The sequence below is a fragment of the Falco cherrug genome, chromosome 3 (genome assembly GCF_023634085.1).
Source record: "Falco cherrug isolate bFalChe1 chromosome 3, bFalChe1.pri, whole genome shotgun sequence".
NCBI classification, from domain to species: domain Eukaryota; kingdom Metazoa; phylum Chordata; class Aves; order Falconiformes; family Falconidae; genus Falco; species Falco cherrug.
In genome coordinates, this window is record NC_073699.1 from 52,112,836 (window position 1) to 52,129,579 (window position 16,744).

Here is a 16,744-nt window from a genome sequence, read left to right on the forward strand (position 1 = left end):
TCTCTTTGATAAAGCCGTGGTCTAAGCTGAATTTGATGGGGGCTGGTTTTACCTACAAGGACAGCTTGAAGGACAATCTCTGCTCACCCTTCAGATTGTACCCAAACAGAAATCTTGTTTGCATAGCACTGTTATTGTGGCAGAATGATCAGTTTGCCGCAGATTGGCATTTCTAAAAGTGGTGGACCATGCCAAAAATAAAAAAACCCTACAGTCATTCAAGATTTGGATTTTGTTCAAGCCTGAACGCAAAGAATCATTTTTATTTTTTTTATCTTAAGCATTACTCACTGTCCTACTAAACTGTCAATAAGAAACAAATCATGAGGTTCAGGGAGCAAATTTTGGGTTTTTTTTACCAGAGAAACTGTGTACTTCTTATTACTTAGCATAGCAATATTTCTTATGACATGTCAAGAACCATCTGTATGCGGAAGGAGATGCATTTTTTTGTGGAAAGAGAAATTTTATTCTAACCCTCATCATTATATTTTTACTTGCTTGTTTTGCAGGTGCTGTCTCAGACTGCAATATGACATGATGGTCTGATGGCAGGGAAATGTAAGCTGAAACCAGATAGATAATGAAACCAGATATAGTCCTTTTACTTAGTCTAGAGATTTCCCCTATGATTAGGTTTCCTTTTTTTCTGCTTCAGGAAAAAAACCCCAACCTCTAATGCCCTGTGGTGGCATGTGTAAGCCCAAGGAGGAAGATACATCATACAGGTGAGCGGCAACAGCAGCAACAACTACTTCAGGCACTAGACAAGGCACTTCACTTCTTGCTGTTCCCTAGCAAACAATTGGGAAAAACTGAAAGATGCAGTCCCATTGTGACACCTAAGTATTTATTTGGCCTTTGTAATACAAGGAAACTTCTATAGGTGACCTCATATACTGGCAAGTTGTCTTCAGAGTGTCATCCTGAATTAAGACATGTGGGCGGAACATACATCCTCTCGGAACTCTTCCTTTTTATCTTCTAGCTGGTGGAAGAGCAGCCTCCCTGTAAAAATATCTGGCATAGGTCTCAGATCCTTTTAATGCAGGCATTCCCATTCAATCAGTTTTCACTGTCAAGTTCCCACAGAGGTAACGTGGGTAAATGGGAAATGAACAGCCTCCAGGAAGACAGCCTGCACAGAACTGTCCCCTTCCGGGCACCTACGCCACATGGCTCAGAGGCCAGACAAGGCAGAGAATGGAAGAAGTCACCGGAAAGCAAGCCGCTGTCTGGTCCAGGGGAGAAGGGTTAATGAGCTTTGCCCACTCTGGGTCACCACTGTAAAGCTGCCAAGGAAGAAATACAGAGCAACATGCCAGAAGATGCAGCAACAGGCTGGACCATGCGCATGTATTTTGTGGCCTTATTAAGAGGGGAAAGGCAGGCAGAAAGGAGAAGGTTAAGTGTGATGTTTCTCTCAAGGTCTAGCTGTCGCTGGCCCTGAGGGCTGTCTCTCTGGTAATTCAGACCAAGAAGACGAAGGAGAAGGTGCTTCCACTAGCAGTTTTACCAGGCTGGCTTCTGGGTGTGAGGGTATGTGTGCAAACTGTCAGACCCAAACTGCAACTACACTAACAAGATAACAACGTGAGAAATTACCAGGCATGACAAACAGCAAAAAGGGATTAATGCATATGCAGATGGCTGACCTTGACTTGAGGCTACACTAACAAGACAGCAACCTGAGGAACAGCACAAACAGGGGTACTAGCTTAACAGCACTGCTGACCAAGGAAGAAATTACTATGGCAACTCCATCATAAATACTGAATAAGGACGTAAAGTCAGCAACATTAGAGCTAGTGGGGAAAGAATAAATATGGACAGGCTGTTCATCTGGGGGTGCATGCCTGTGGTAGAGGAAAAAAGCATGGGAGCGGAAAAGGGGAATTTGAAGGGTAACAAATCGTGTCATCAGAGTTGCCCAGGGTACCTTTCAAGCAGCCCTGCACCTGACCAGCGTGAAGGAATGAACACAGCCGGAAGCCCACTGTTTTGACCATACGTGTTTACTTCTGCAGTTACAGGCAACTGGGATGGTTTCCCTACCACTGATAAAAGGACATCCGGGGAGGATGAACCAGACATCCAGACTCCCTGACAGTGAGAATTTCACACAGCAATTTAACTTTAATTGCCATAGCCTAGTAGTGGAAAACTTGAATAAGAAAGCATGGAGGAAAACAGTTGTCATAATGAATGAGGCTGAAATGGGTGTTGGTGTCTCTATTCTTCACAAGATTCAGTACTGATACTATGTGGCTGTCAGATTTTCATGGTTTTTCTATCTTTTCCCACTGATACTATATTTTTCATAGCCTAGTCATATCTAGAGTTAAGTTCGATGATGGTCCTGGGAAGGGAAATATCCAGAGGCTAGCAGACATGGGTCTAATAATATCAGTACACTAACATATCTGAAAAAAAATACTGGTTTCAGTGTTAACTGTAACCCGAAAGCCTCATAAGCTATCCTGATATTCATTGGTATGCCAGAAAGGTAGGGCACAAGACTAAGAAAATGACTTATTGGAAATTACACAGCAGTAAAAGTCCCCAACCCACCATAAAATATTAGTCTCAAGGAACTGCTGTGCATTTGTACTGTAAATAATTTTACTTGGGCTTTTTTTCAAGAAACACTTTAGTTCCACTCGAAGCTGAATAAACAATTCTATTGCACTATTTTATTTTGTTTCTTATTAATGAATTTCAAATCTCTCTGCAAAGGCTGGAAAGTAGTAATTCCTGGAGGAGGTAATGGAAGATGGACAAAAGCCAGCCATTATACAAGATCTACTACTTTTGAAAATATCTGCTGATATGACTAGCTCAAAATCACAAGGGGAGCTCGTTCAACTGCTACACAGAGGAATGAAGTCTCTGGCTTTTTTTTAAGTCAGTTGTTATGGACAAGAATTCACCCACCTCAATTTAAATGTCAAAAGTTAGGTGTCTACTGTCAGCTGGTGATCAAGGCTTCCTCTAATGTCAGCAAAAGAAAAAGGCACCTTAAAGCAGCTGTCTGGAGACAGGTGGGTGAACAGTGCTTTGAAGGTCCCCATACTTCTTCACTGACTACAGACAAAGCCTAAAGCAATGAGTTTACACGAGACATGTAACCTCAGAGGTGAGATGTTAACTCAAGTTAACCGAGATGAACCCACACCTTGCTCTTTAAACATTAATAAAAGATGTCTTTCCTGTTCCGACTACTACATGGCCTAGAATAATTTAGGTTTTATATAAAATATGAATAATAAATACTTTAATCTGTAGGAACAGCTACTAGATCCTGTCAAAGCCACAGCCTCTTACACCGAATTGCTTAACCTTGGGCAGATTGCATCTGGGCGTAATGCCCTCCTGATCACTTCAAATCGTATTTTTTTAAAGGTTTACTCACATAGTAAGCAAACTCTTACTATTATATCATGCTGTCAAGTTAACCTATCAACATTGGGAAAAGGCAGAGTAAAACACAGGCTTCTCTGCAAACTCCACTCTATTCCTTTGTACTACTAGAAATTCACGTCAACAAGCAATATATCTGTAGTCTTTTCAGTGTAACAACAGAACATCAACCTTGCAAACCTTGCATAAGCTTAACATTCCTCTCATTTTAATTTTCATCTTCTGTTACTCATTTTCTGTAATACCTGCTATGCTCAGTTATTTATTTATCCATCACTGAGAATGTTTTAATCTCACTGAAGAAGGCATATCTCCTTATTTTGTTTGCACAGTATTGCAATAAAACCTGAATTTGATTTCTACGTATACTGTGATGCTAACAAGAAGAGTTTGCAGTGTAACAAACTAGCCTACAGGTGTAGGGGAGCTTTCTGTTTCCCCAAATCTGCCTTAAATTCCCTCAACAAAGTAAAACTCCACAAGTATGTTTTCGGCTTCTCATTGCTGTTGCTGCTTTTGTTGCCTTACTTGCAATTCCCTCTGAAAAGGGAATCATCCCTCAGCATGAGAAAGGTAGCTTTTCAGAAGTGGATCTGTAAAACTATAGAAAGCTGTCAGGATTTCTTCAGTGTCAGCAGATGATCACCAGGCAGTAGGAGTAAAAAGCTGCTTGTATCTAGCATCTGTGTAGCATAAGGCAATCCACAATCATGCAGCTCAGCCAATCTTCAGTGACCCTTCGGAAAGGCCTTGCACTCTGTAAGCAGCATACCTATTCAGGCACAGATCTCCTCCCTCATTTGCCTAATGTCTGAAAAAAAATGTAGATGATTTCCACAAGCAACTGACAAACTATATATTTCCTTTCAGATTTTGTTAAGTGATTTCTGAAGTCACAGCTAAGCTAAACATCTGCATTATTAAACCTTCTATGACCAACAGTGTCTGGTAATTTAACTTTTATGAGACCAAGTGATATTTAAACACTGTCATAGAGGATTTCATACTTGAGCACATTCTGTAACAGACAGTGATTGCTGAATGTAAATAAAGTTCAGTATCCAGACAGCAGTGGGACAATGCAGATGAGAAGCATTACAGATGGCCACCATTCACTCCACAACAATCGTTACCAGAAGATGCACACTTTGAGGAGACCCCAGCTGAACTGCAGAGAATGAAGATTAATGCGTGAAAATACACTCCAAATAACAAATGTTATTTCCTTCAGTGGACTCCTTCAGCTGTTAAAACAACATTTGGAGAATGCCTGTTGCCAGCATGTTTTAACTCAGTTGATCAGTCTCTCTCCACAGGATGTAAGGATGAGTGAAAGACAGCTGGCTCAGTTTGAAAGTTTTACATTTTCCCCAAAAGTTTTCAGACCCTGCCCTTCTCCCTTTACCTGTGTTCAGAACATCTTTCCCTATTTCCTTTTACTATGACAGAAAAGACTAGTTAGTTGTTAGAGTGCAGAATTCCACCACTTACAACTCTGTCAACAGGTTAATTTGTGGAAAAGGTGTACTCTGGATACATTTGGAGAAAGCAGAATTAAGGACAAGATTATGTCGCCTACTATAAATGCATATGTCAATTTTATTGATCTTGATCCTCTTTTCTTCAAGTGTTTTTTTTAGTCTCTTCATTAGCAAAAAACCAATGTATTTTTAATTTATTGTAACTAGCAACTTTAATTTACTTGCAACTAGTAATTTTCTGTTTGGTAGATAACATTATCTTAATAGCCAAAATGCAAGAGACAAGATGGACTACAGTCATGTTTTTTCAACTCTAAGCAAAGAAATTAAAATTTATTTATGCAGAAAAAATGAAGTCTTCTTTCCAGCATGCAGTTTACTTAGAATTATGGAAAGGTTGTGAGATACAGATAATCTTGGATATATCACTAATCTCAAAGGAGGCAGATTACTTCAAACATCAGTTCTCAAGAAATGACGTTGCCCTAAGCAAACGTAAGAAAAGAAAACTGCAGTGGAAGTTTATGTTTCAAGTAGTAAAAAAAATAAATATATTAGAAACAGCCTGCATGCTTAAGCTTTCTTACCATTAAACAGATCTATGTATGCAAAACCCCTCATCTGTTCTACTGCATTTTTTTGTATTCCATCTGAACCATGAACTCCATGTTATCTTTCCATTTATTACTAAATGAACATGGAACAGAAGATTACATTTAATCTAAACAACAGAAACGAATAGATCAAGGCTTTAATAATCAATTCAAATTTACTTAACATACAGTAGGTTTAACTAACTCTAGGTTAAACATGCCTAATTGATAGTTAGGACAGAATTCCTCCTCAATAGATGTTCCTTTGTTGGTGAATACAGAAAAAAACACCTTTAAAGAAGTAGTAATTTATATTATTTCCAAAACTTTAGTATATCTTTCATTAAGATTTTAGTCTAGCAAAGCTCTTATGGACATGCTTGAGTTTAAGCATACTAATACTGTCATTTGACATCAACGGCACTTGAACATATGTCAGGTATTTCAGGCAGATTTCATTAAAAGGGAAAGATTTATGCTTCCTTGTCTAACAATCCTAAAAATATTTTAGAATATGTTAGGCAATTCTTCTTTTTTTGATTACAATCTATGAACCCATCACAAATCAGGGTATTAGAGCCATTTGTCATTGTCATTGCTATGAAGCCCTGGGAAGTTACTCATGCTTTCTGTTTGGCTCCCTCTCTCCTGCTGCTAGGCGGGTAACTGAGGACTGAGTGGGGTGTGTTTTTCCTCTAAGCTACACCCGTTTGTGGCCAAGCTTCCCCTCAAATCAGCCAGCTGCATCATGATCACCAAAAACTTTTATCTGCACATCTCACCACTATGCAGGTCAACGTGCCAGCTACCATGGCTTACAGTCTTTTACACTCTCTGGGTGCCAAACTAAAGGGAAAGGAAAATGTGCCAGGGTGTTGCTTCTGCTTGGGGCTAAAATGAAGTACCCAGTTCTTTGGCTGGGCACGTCTGGTGACAGCTGTCACCCTATATGGCCTGAAACACCCAGGCTACTCATTGCCCAAATATCTGAACCTGCACTCAGTCTGTACCTGGAAATGTCCTGCAAGTTCCCATTCCCACTCCCATGTCTCTTGGGCTCCTCCTCTACCTCCCCGGTTGACTTCTGCTGCCAGGGCCAGTTCACACAGCCCAGTCATTTCTCACATAGTTGGGTACCCGTTAAGCAGCCGTTCCCAGAGCTTGGTGTGCATAGGGCCACTTCTGAACACTCCACAGGCCACCAGCCGCTCTCAGGCTGGTGACCACTGCTCTTCCAAAAGCAAGACTGGTGGACTTCTAGCTTGTCATCACATACTTGAACGTGTTAATGTCAAAATGCATTTCATTGCACCTTCTTGCCATTTCACTTGATTTCTAGGTTTTGCAGATGCAGTCACGCGTGAGTAAATACCGCAAGCTTCAAGAAAAAATTAACAAAATATTCAGAATATTTACTGCCATGTTATTCTGATCCCAAAATGCTTTGATTTTAGAGATGTGTGTATTAGACCCATCCAATAGTATGAGAAGTTGTAAGAGAATGATATATTGATAACCAAGAGCAAACATAGACAACATTCACTTTTTCACAAAAATCAAAGTCTTGTCAAAGACTGTAGAGGAATGAAGACAGTGGGTTGATTAGCATTGTTATAGCGTTTGTCTCTCTGTCCACTTTGATTGTTCTAGCAAATCTATGATCAATCTCCATGTTGTTAACAAGGCTGTAGCAATTTCATCCCCTCTTGTAGCAGCCCCAAAAAGTAACTTTCCAGCACTTTGCCATATCTGAATGCTGGAAACATTTTTCAGCGTAACCAGCACATCATTTACTTTGCACCATTCTAGCAAAGTTCTTATTGCCTTCTTGTTATACTTTATGCTTCTTTTCTCAAATATACCTGTAAGCATTGTTAACATAGAATTTTCTTCCTCTGCACCCATATCGTTAAATCCCCATCTACAGTGGGCACCAAAAGTTGCAATTCGAGTTAAGATGGACAATAAATATTCCAATACACCCATATCAATTAGTTGTCAACAGCTCACCTCTCACCATGTCTGTTATGGGTCATAAGTTCTCCCACTTAGCTACGTTGGGCACCAGTTGTTGTAGTCTGAGTCCAACTCAGCCTCACACGGGGCACCAGTTGTTGCAGCACAAACAAGCTAGTAGGCTGCAACGAAGCCTTTACTGTCAGGCAGATTCTACTATCCATGCTGCTGCTGCTCCTCCTCCACCCACCCCTATTCCACAATCCTCAGGGCTATTCAACCACCTTGTGGGAACCAGCTACAGCTGCACATCATCCATGTCAATCACCCCACTGCCTTCATTCCTCTACAAAAGACTGCCCACCTAGAATTGAATTTGGTAAGACTTACTGGTAAGCCTCCTTGCCTTCGTGATGAAGGCCTCTACAACAAGTGGGACAGCCTGGAACAAGGAAGGCAACCTCGGTGGAGGAGGGTCCAGTTAGGGGATGTTTAAACAGACCGGCATAGTCAAGTCCATAGGACCTGATGGGGAACACACCCACGAGTGCTGAGGGAGCTGGATGATGCTAATGCAAGGCCACTTGGTAGTCTTTAAAAAGCTGTGGCAATTGGGGAAGGTTCCTGAGGGTGGGCAGAAACTCACTGTCACTCCAGTTTCCAAGAAGAGCAAGAAGTATCCAGCGAACTAAAACCTCACCTCAGTCCCTGGAAAGGGGATGGAGCAAACCCTCCTGGAAACCATATCCAAGCATATTAAAGACAAAAAGGTGACTGGAAGCAGTCAGTACGGATTTATGATGGAAAAATCATGCCTGACCCACCTATTTGCCTTCCCACAATTAAATGACTAGTTCATGGGGAAAAAGGACAGCAGTCGATGTTCTTTACTCTGACTTTAGCAAGGTTTTCAGCACAGTGTCCCATACCGTGCTCACTGGCAAACTAGTAACTGTGGGCCGAAGTGAACAGTGAGGTAGACTGAAAACTGGCTGAACAGATTAGCTGAAAATCTTGTGCTCAGTGGCACCAAATCCAGTTGGAGGCCAGTCACTAATGGTATATACCCCCAGGCCTGATACTGTTTAACACCTTCATTAATGACCTGGATGATGGGACAGAGGGTACCCTCAGCAAGTTTGCAGCTGATTCAGAACTGGGAAGAGTGACTGATAACACCCACCAGAGGGCTGGGCTGCCATGCAGAGGGACCTCAGCAGGCTGGAGAAATATACAAACAGGAACTTCATGAAGCACAATAAATGGAAATAGAAGTTCCTCGACGTGGAACCCCATGTACCAGTACTGGCTGGGTGCTCACTGGAATATGCCTTTTCAGCAAAGGCAGCCAACATCCCCTTGGGCTGCACTGGGCATGCGTGGCCAGCAGGCGGAGATCCTTCCAGTGGTGAACCTTCCTCTCAGCACTGGTAACATATCTGCAGTACTGGGTCCAAAGTCCAGCAAGGGCCACGAAGATGATGAAGGGACTAGAGCAACTGTCATTTGGGGAGGAGCCGAGAGAGCTGGGACCGCTCAGTCTACAGGAGGGAAGGCGCAGGGGGGACTGTATAAGTCTGTACAAATATCTGATGCAAAGCAGCAAAGAAGATGGAGCCAGACTCTTCTCAGAGAAAGCATAGTGAAAGGACAGAAGGAAACGGGCACAAATTAAAACACAGGAAAGCATTTAAACATAGGCAAAAAAATTTCTCTGTAAGGGTTGTCACTCATTGTGACAGGTTGTCCAGCGAGGCTGTGGTGTCTCCATCCCTGAAGATATTCAAACCCAAACTGGGCACAGCCCTGAGCAATCTGCTCTAGCTGACCCTGCTCTCTTCAGAGGTCCCTGCCAACATCAGCAATTCTGTGATTCTGTGATGCCCTTGTCTAACCATGAATTTATACTGCAAAACTATATATTAACGGAGAAGAATCACTGCTGCCCCACTGATTTTTCTCTAAAGCCATTGCTCAAGTAAGATGGGCTCCAAGTTCCTTTTCTGACATGTGCAATGAGCAAACAAAACCACAGAGCCTGCCCTGAGGCCCTTTGGGATGCTTGGGAAAGAGCTCTCCAGTTTGTCAAGAGGTTTTGTGTGAGGTGTACTGAGGGCCTTCGCAGCACTCCGCGTATTCTGTCTTTCTCTCAAGGTTTCCCTTGAATGCCAAGCGGGAAATCATGATTTCACTTAGTTCCCTGTAAGCATTCCTTCTCCTCCTTACCTCTTTGCCTGTGCTGTGAGAGTGGGCAGGTGTGTGGTACACACTGGCTCAGTGGGAAGCAGGAGCAAGGCTATCTAATTCTACCTGCCCATCTCAATGGTGGATACCCAGAGTGAGGAGTCATCCTTGGATAAGGAACAAAACATTCAGACTAGCCAACAGAAACATCTTTTCTTCTGAACTACTGTACACATGGAGTAAGTTGGTTGCATTTAGACTCACTGAATTCATTCAGATCACCTGTCTGTGAAATACCACATGGGACAAGCGATGTCCCAGCCACCAGGAGCTGGGTTCTCTGTGCACACGCTGGCCAGCTGCACACAGCATAGACAGGAGAAACTTCTGAGTGGCTGCCAAACCTGGCTGCTGGGTGTCTGGAAATCTGCAGGACATGATAAGTACAACTGAGGCACGGAAAACTCTGGGTAAAAATCTTAAAGGTTCTGCTGTCCGCATACCTGAGCTTGCATCCTTGTACCCTCACCTACTGTTCTGCCCAGAAGAAAAATCAGGTATTTTTAAAACCTTCTGAGATTCTGATCACTACAGCACATTAAACCAACATGGCCTGTCGGAAGAGTCTGTCAACTTGGCCAAGTGCTACTACTGAGGAATAACCATCAGGCTAACGATACACTGAAACGTGGTATTTTTAATCCACCAAGGTGTAAGAGTATGTAAAGATCACCAGTAAAATTCTTTACATTAATTTAATTTACAATAAAAGTTCCTTCTCCCTCTGCTGTCAATTCCTGCCTATTTTGTCTCACCTATATTGAACCAAAGCCTGAAGGGCTCTCCACGGATGGCAGAAGAGGACGTCAGTCTCCCCAAGGAGCAGCACTAACGACAACTGATTCTGTGAAAGGGAACGGTGGGCAATGCACCCTGAGTGCTGGGCTGGGAAACTGCTGTCATCTGCTTGTCACCCAGCTGCTGGGAAAGTGTTTCCTTTTTTTCAAACACACTTTGAAATCATTTATTCAGAATGCTGAATGAAGTATGACATATATAAAATAAAATAAAATAATAACAAAGTCTAACTCTAAGCTGCTTAATCTTTTGATGACAACCAGGAAAGACCACTCAATTTAAACTCTGCACTGTTGCTAATAAGTCACATAGCTTAAATCATCCATTATACATAATTTTCTTGTTTTGAGACTTAAACATATTTATGAATTACAGACCAATATGTAAATAGCAGACGTGTCATTATGTTTGTTACATAGCCAGAAACTTTAGAAATCACTCCCCTCCAAGACAATGGTATTCCTAGATTATGCACCTCTATTATTCTTGCTATCCCACCATAATACTATTTTAATGAGAAAGGTTTTATTTGAGGCATTGTGTGATCAGTCCTCAGTGTGGCTAATTATTCCCTTCAAATGGGTTTTGCAAGTGTCAGCTTTAAATTAGCCAAAAAAATCATGGGGACGTGAGGTAACAAAACTTGGTCAGTAAATATGTATGATACACAACAGATCTCTCATTTCTCTTAAAATAAAGTCAATTTGCCTTACATCTGAGTTCATATTTCAATTAGTAAAATTACAGCGCTTCAAAATTTTAATGAAATATAACTCTTCTGTATTATATTACAGCAAAGCATATATCAGGGAAAAGTTTGTGCGCTCCTGAAAGGTGGCAAAAAACATCTCCAAGGTTGGGTGATACCGTATCTGGAGTTGATTTTCAAAGTTTTCTCTGTTATATATCTGATCACAGAAACTGAATTATGGAGACTTTCAAAAAATGTCTTCAGAGAAAAGAAAAAAGCCATATCCCAGCCCTCCTACTTAGGAGATTCAACTAGAAGTTCAGAAATTACTGAACATGTGAGAAGGAAACCCTAATTTTAGAGCCTGGCACAACTGAGATTGTGTGCAAGAACCCAAGACACACCAGCTTTTAGAAAACAGGCAGGACTGGGTGCACAAGCCTTCTGGCAGCCGCGGTCATGACCACAGGATGGCACTACTGGGTGTATTTTAGTAAATGCAGCATAATTTGCCGTAACATTTTAACTCTCTGCTGGCATAATGTCAAGCGAACTGACACAAATCAAAGGCTGTGCAACCCCACCGCTGTCTGCAGAAAATGGCCTTACCTATCCGCTTGGTTGAATCAAGACTATGTGGTTGGAGATTGGGTGGTGTGGAAGCCCTGGGCAGGCGATCATACATGATAGGCAGATGATACCAAATCCATGAGGTGGACAGGGCAGAACGTCTTCATGTTGAGTGTCCCCATTACAGTGATAAAATCTCCTCCAGAAGTCTTTCTTCTAATGCCAAATCTGACATCTTCCTCTCTCAAATAACTTCAGGCTTTTTCCTTTGATACAACTGTTCCCAGCTCCGGCTATCCCCTCTAAAAACTGTCCATGCCTCAAGAGGACTACAGCTTCCTTTGGCACCGTTGCCAGCAAAAAGCAAGTGTAAAGTGAACGTGTACGCTATTTGTTAAACATACACGTTCACTTTACACTTATAATTATTATATTTATTTATATTTTCCATTAATTTTGAAGCAGTATATGTTACCAACTTTAAGGATACAGGGTATTATCCCCAATGTCATATAAACTGCTGTTTTCTTTAAAAATTAGCTGGTGATGAAAAGAGAATATGCATTGTAATGGTTCTTAGAGAAAACAAGTTGAGATTACATTGTCAACCCTTAAGGTTCAGTCATATCACAAAGGTCAATGAAAAAGAAAGAGCATCTATTACACATTTAGAACAGCTTGAAGACCAAAACCTTCCTTGGCCCATCTCCTGTTTTTCAGACTTCGATCCGTGGTCAGCTGTCACTGTCTTCTGTAATTTTTTTTTAACCGTTTAGGGTTGGCAAGACTGTAACCAGCAACACAATGTACAGAATACTAATGAAATATGAATTGTGCATATCCTTGAATATAAGAGATGCAATATTTTATAAATAAGCATATTCTTAAGCTGATACTTATTAATTCAAATAATTTCTATGTAATGTGGACTGAATTTGGCCCATATCGTTTTCATCTCTTAAAAATAATTAGAGAAATACTTAAGATGAATATGATGCTTGCGTAAACTGCCTGATAGCAGAATTGCATTTTTTACCTCCAGGATAGAAGAGACATACGAAAGAGCATATGCTTCTCTCTTCTGAAGAGTTTGGGTCAGTCCAGACAGTTTCTGGCACAAAATCCCAGTATCAACCCCAGCTGGTAAAACTGAGAGCATTACTATGAAACAGAACATTCATATAATACACAGGACTTCGTTGAAAAAGCATCTTATGCCCAAAGTCATAAGGACAGTTCAGACTCTTAAATCTTATTTAACCTTTTGCTGAGATTGGTAATGTAGGTGATAATTACTGCCACAGGCTCACATTTTCACAGGTATTTAAACACCTATTAAATTTGAAAACAATGGGATTTATTTGCGCAAAAACCTTTTGGGATCTGAGCTATAATTAGCTTCGAGATAAAGAGATGGATCCTGGCACCTGAAAGATCCATTTTTTTTGCATCAAATTCATTTGAGTAGATAATATCTCATTCAGAGAAACTGTAGAGAATATTTGACTGAACTCTGGCTTTGTGTTCACACAATCTTCCCGCATTTGCCCTCCTGCCATTACTCATATTCAAAGCAATGTCTTCTGCAAGAGCCACTCAGTGCTCCAGCTCCCCAGCTGATGTGCTCAGTCACCAGGCCACCCATATCAGGAGGAAACTGCAGTGGCTCCCATTGCAGCAATGTGCGATACGACGCACTAAAACTTCACATCTCTTAAGGAAACAGGTATGACAAATAGGCCAAGAAAAGGAGAAAAGCTCCAGTTCATACAAACATAGTTTGACAATCAGCAACAATGAGAAAGGAAACAAGACTGCAGAATGTGAAATGACAGGTAAATGGGATTTAGGTGAAGTCCCACACATCTATCCTTCCACCTCTGTGTGACAGAAGCTCTTTAACGATGTTGTCAGGGCCCCTAGATGGAGTAAGAGTCTCAATGTACATGACCACTTTATCTGTCACCCTTTATTTTACACATGCAATCCTTAAAGATATCTTGCAAATCCAAGACAAGATAAGAGTATCAAGGCAAATAAGGATGAATGAAATGTGGAAAATTAAACTCGGGGAAGATCAGCACCTTTACAAGAGATGCAGTATGATACTAGAGTGTCAATTTATCTGAAATTGAGTCCAATCTCCTTAAACAATATGCACGAGAGACTGAGCCACTCCTTCCTTCATGCCATAGTAATGTCAGGGAGTTCAATAGAGTTACTTTCAATATACTTTCTGTCACGAAAGGAGACATCCATCTATCCGTCTGCATGTACTGAAGAAAAGGCTGAGCATTGTCCTGGTTTCAGCTGGGATGGAGTTAATTATCTTCTCAGGAGCTAGTGCAGTACTGTGTTTTGGCTTTGATGTGAGACTTTTCAGCTCCTCAGGCCTTGCTAGCAAAGAGGCTGGAGAGGCACAAGGAGGGGGGAGGGGACACAGCCAGGACAGCTGACCTGACCTAGCCAAGGCGGCATTCCATACCATGGGACTCCCTGCCTGGTGTATATACCCGGGGGCTGGCCGGGGCAGGCAGGTCGTTGCTCGGGCACTGGCTGGGCATCAGTCAGCGGGTGGTGAGCAGCTGCATTGTGCACCACGTGTTCCTTCTTCCTTTCCCTCTGGATTTTATTCTTTCCCTTCCCTTTTTCATTATAACTGTTATTGTCATAACTGTTAGTATTGTTCTTTCATTTTTATTCTGTTTCAATTACTAAATTGTTCTTACCTCAACTCTTGAGTTTTACATTCCTTGGCAGTTCTTCTCCCCATCCCTCTGGGTGAGAGGGGAGTGAACGAGGGGCTGCATGGTAATTAATTACCAGCTGGGGTTAAACCACGATAGCACACACACAACTTCTCCTGGAATTAGCCCACACTTTGCTCAGTAAAGGATCGAAGACTGCTCAGAAATACCGTGAAATTGAAATCCATTGCAGCCAACAGCAATATCACAGATATAATTCAGTCTGAATTCAGCCTAGGAATGCCTTAATTCAGCACAAGGAAAACTGCCTCTGTAAAGCCATTGTATATCACAACCATTAACACCAGGAAGCTGAATGTTCATTGTGTAGTCTCAGAACTGTAGTAATAACAATGCACACTGAGAACATTATATTGTGCAGTCTCTTCACACTTATAAAAGCAGGAAATTATTTTTATGGCCAACATCTTCTGTTCTCACAATTTGTCCTAGCCTACCAGATATATGCTGTATGAAATCTTCCACTAAAACTTACAGAAAATAATAGTAGGTGCAGCTGATGGGTAAAAATAGGAGATAGACGTTAAGCTCAGGCTTCACTTTGAATATTCTGGGTGTTAGGAGCTTGATCTATATTGTTAGAGGTACACAAAATTACTTTTGATGTAGCTCTGGAAACAAATGAACATGGAAAAAACCCACTCTTTTGGAATTAGAGAAGAGAATTATAGTAAAAATTATGTCATGTTCCACACGCTGACTTTCCTTCTGTGAACTATTTGCTGTCCTCACCCTGAAGAAGCCCATAACTGCTGAGAACATGCACCACAGACAGCCAGTGTCCCTGCTGGCTCCACAGCTGGTTTATTTGTAGAAGTTATTGGAGACAGAGGCTGAAAGGGAATGAGGAAGGGCTGAGGACAGATCAGACTGTCTATGTGAGGCTGTGACAGAAATCACTGTTTAGGCACAAAGATGGTGCAGATTGTGTGGTTAAGGTGGAAGAAAGCTCTGTAGTGCCTACTAATTTTCCAGAGCTGCGTGACACTGTAAAAAACACCACAGGGCAAAAAAACCTCAGCAAAAATCCCAAGTCAGCAGATGTACTGAAGAAGGACACTTTGAATGCAATGCCCCAACAGAAAGACAGGGCAAAATGCTGCAGCTTATCTTCTGAGGAAAACAATTTCCTGCACAGACATAAAACCTGTCCTTTACTCTCTACAGAAAACATGTATGGACTGAGCTCATGTATTATTGCTCAAGACTTACTGCTTTGAGTCCAGAATAGAGAGGCAGGGATGGTTCAAGATGATGGACTGAAGCTCCCTAAGAACAAAGGACTGTGATCACCAAATTCACTGAGATCTGCTCCAAGGATGACTTTTTAACTTCTTTCTCCTTGTCACACGTTGTCACATGGCAAAAACTGAGAATGACCAACAACATGTGACAGGCATTAAGTCACACTGCTTAATGCACTCTGGCACATTAAAGAGGTGCTTGTGTAACATCAGGACAGGCTCAGCAAAATACCCAAATGGGACAGACCAGAACAGCCCAGGGCAAGGGAAAAAAGGCTCAAGTGTAAAAGAACGTTAGCCTGAAGGAAGGTGCTTGGAGCCAAGAGGGTAACAGGAGAGGAGAGAGCAGCTAAGAGAACGAGGGTTCCAGAGTAGTCAGAGATAAAGCAAATGCCACAGATGATGACATGAAGCTGAAGAAGGGACAAGAAAATTATGAAGGAGACTTAAAAACACAGTTACAGCTTGAGGGGAAAAACAAGAAGGTGAAAGAAGAAAAAGCTCTCACATGAAGCAGCAGCATACCTCAGAAGATAACGGTCATCCTGTGATTGCCAACGTATCAGTTTGTATGTCTGCATATATTTTGCAATTTTTAGACTGCCTAGGAGAGTACTAAGGCTAATAATAATGGTTTATTTTCTTTAGTTTGAAGCATTCATTAGGAGGACCAATGTGAAATAAAACGCAGAAACTTTCTGGTTTTGGGTAACTAATGCCAAGCCTGCCAGACAAAGGTGACTGAACACCTCTTACCAGTAGCAGATGTTCAGAGACATCAGTGGGGAACTCAACAGACTGTCCAACCTTAAACCTGCATCAGGAAAGCCATCAGAAATAGCACTGTGAATGGCAGTTTTCACAGAGTTCAGGAAGTCAGAAAGAAGAGATTTTCAGCTATGATCCAATTACAAAAGCTGTCTCCATCAAGGCAGGGCTGAGCCACCTGTGTAGCAGAGAGCAGCGTGCAGGTATACTT

General features: G+C 41.6%; 1 protein-coding gene across 7 annotated transcripts in view; it reads right to left on the minus strand.

The window, feature by feature from the left end:
* DTNA (dystrobrevin alpha) overlaps window positions 1-16,744 on the minus strand; it is a 234,294-nt gene that overhangs the window by 72,555 nt on the left and 144,995 nt on the right. The window lies entirely within an intron of this gene.